General features: G+C 56.9%; 1 non-coding gene across 1 annotated transcript in view; it reads left to right on the forward strand.

Annotated features, from left to right (window-relative positions):
* Positions 1 to 1,413: 1,413 nt before the first annotated feature.
* The window catches only part of LOC126178748 (small subunit ribosomal RNA), a 1,909-nt gene continuing 822 nt past the window's right edge, over positions 1,414 to 2,500 (forward strand). The window contains exon 1 of the ribosomal RNA XR_007536610.1: positions 1,414 to 2,500. This exon is cut by the window's right edge and continues 822 nt beyond it. This is a non-coding gene — a ribosomal RNA (small subunit ribosomal RNA).

Below are 2,500 nucleotides of genomic sequence, written 5' to 3' on the forward strand. Positions count from 1 at the left end.
TGATGTCGTAAGCTTAACCCTCACATTGTACTGCACATAGGTCCGTATGTACTGAATGATACGCTGTGGCACATGTGTGACCGTACAACGACTGCGCCCAACAACAGCGAACCATACGGTCCAAATGTTGTGCACTCAGCCACGTGCCGTCTCCCCATAACAGCTACATTGCAGTGTGGTACGCCATAGAGACGTGTGGGAGTAACGGACGCCCTGGATGGCGATCAGCATGAGCCGTCTGTTGATGTAGTGGCGCGTGTATTCAAACGTAGTCGTCTCTTCTCACACAGTGTGATAGCATGGTGCACCGCGTTCCACATCTGCGACATGGTACAGATGCTGGTTGACAGTCGGTCTCGTAATGGACATCGCATACGTAGGGGGGCCACCTCCCACGTGTTCTCTAGTCGTGCACATTTTGTTGCGTGTATGTGGGCAGACGTAGTGTGTCGTGACACCTAACAGACAGGTATGCAATAATCGTTGCATTTGCAAAGTGGGATGGACGTCTACGTTTGCTGGTGACGTTACGCAAATGAACAACTGGTAAACCCATTGTGGTGCGGTAGTTGTTGCTGGAGGTAAATCAGTAAGGGCAAATCTGTGTGTGAAGCGATACGCGGCGGTGGCTGGGTGGGACCGTCCCCGGCCGGTGAGGGGGGGCCGCCCGGCGTGCTGGCCGCGCGGTGCGTGGGCGCACGCGCTACAGCCGGCTGGTGGGGGCGCCCAGTGGCAGGCGCGCCGGCCGACGGACGCGGCAGGCGGCGCAGCTGCGCGCCGGGGCACCCTGCGCGCGGCGCCGGGCGGCCAAAGTGGGTCCTCGCGGGCCCGGTGCGAAGCGCGGTGGACATCTGCAGTGTGCTGGTCCGACTGAGGACTGTGTGCGTTGAGGATGCGCCGCCGCCCGGCACTCGGCGCCGCGACGCCGTCTGCTGCTCGGTCGCCCCAGCGGTTCTCGCTGGTGGTTTGTATCGCAGTTGTGCAGACGTGTTGGCACGTGCGCTGTGCTGGGAGAGTTCGCTTCGGCACCCACGTGGGGCCTTTGCCCTTCTGTGGCGCTGGCGTTGGAGCTGCCGGTCACCGTAGGTGGCGCGTGTTGTCTCCCGCCGGCAATGCCACGACAGCACGCTCCCGGGCCTCTGTCGGCAGCGGCAAGCTCAGTTGGGAGCACGGGTGGTCGCACCTAAACCGTCTACTCGCCTAACTCCGGGCGATTGCGCCTCTCTCGAACCCGACCAAGTACTTAGGACGGCGCTGCGCGCCGCCGGGACCTGAGAGGGTTTCGAGGTGTATTGTGCAGGGGAGCTCAGCCTCCTCCTGTTTGCAGAATAATTGAGCGGACGCTTGCGTGTTCGCGCGGGCCCCTGGGACACACTCCCGGGCGGCCGGCTGCTCAGCTCTAGTTGACGCAGCTCCCTGGTTGATCCTGCCAGTAGTCATATGCTTGTCTCAAAGATTAAGCCATGCATGTCTCAGTACAAGCCGCATTAAGGTGAAACCGCGAATGGCTCATTAAATCAGTTATGGTTCCTTAGATCGTACCCACGTTACTTGGATAACTGTGGTAATTCTAGAGCTAATACATGCAAACAGAGTCCCGACCAGAGATGGAAGGGACGCTTTTATTAGATCAAAACCAATCGGTCGGCTCGTCCGGTCCGTTTGCCTTGGTGACTCTGAATAACTTTGGGCTGATCGCACGGTCCTCGTACCGGCGACGCATCTTTCAAATGTCTGCCTTATCAACTGTCGATGGTAGGTTCTGCGCCTACCATGGTTGTAACGGGTAACGGGGAATCAGGGTTCGATTCCGGAGAGGGAGCCTGAGAAACGGCTACCACATCCAAGGAAGGCAGCAGGCGCGCAAATTACCCACTCCCGGCACGGGGAGGTAGTGACGAAAAATAACGATACGGGACTCATCCGAGGCCCCGTAATCGGAATGAGTACACTTTAAATCCTTTAACGAGTATCTATTGGAGGGCAAGTCTGGTGCCAGCAGCCGCGGTAATTCCAGCTCCAATAGCGTATATTAAAGTTGTTGCGGTTAAAAAGCTCGTAGTTGGATTTGTGTCCCACGCTGTTGGTTCACCGCCCGTCGGTGTTTAACTGGCATGTATCGTGGGACGTCCTGCCGGTGGGGCGAGCCGAAGGCGTGCGACCGCCTCGTGCGTGTTCGTGCGTCCCGAGGCGGACCCCGTTGAAATCCTACCAAGGTGCTCTTTATTGAGTGTCTGGGTGGGCCGGCACGTTTACTTTGAACAAATTAGAGTGCTTAAAGCAGGCAAGCCCGCCTGAATACTGTGTGCATGGAATAATGGAATAGGACCTCGGTTCTATTTTGTTGGTTTTCGGAACCCGAGGTAATGATTAATAGGGACAGGCGGGGGCATTCGTATTGCGACGTTAGAGGTGAAATTCTTGGATCGTCGCAAGACGAACAGAAGCGAAAGCATTTGCCAAGTATGTTTTCATTAATCAAGAACGAAAGTTAGAGGTT

The sequence above is a fragment of the Schistocerca cancellata genome, chromosome 3 (genome assembly GCF_023864275.1).
Source record: "Schistocerca cancellata isolate TAMUIC-IGC-003103 chromosome 3, iqSchCanc2.1, whole genome shotgun sequence".
NCBI lineage: Eukaryota > Metazoa > Arthropoda > Insecta > Orthoptera > Acrididae > Schistocerca > Schistocerca cancellata.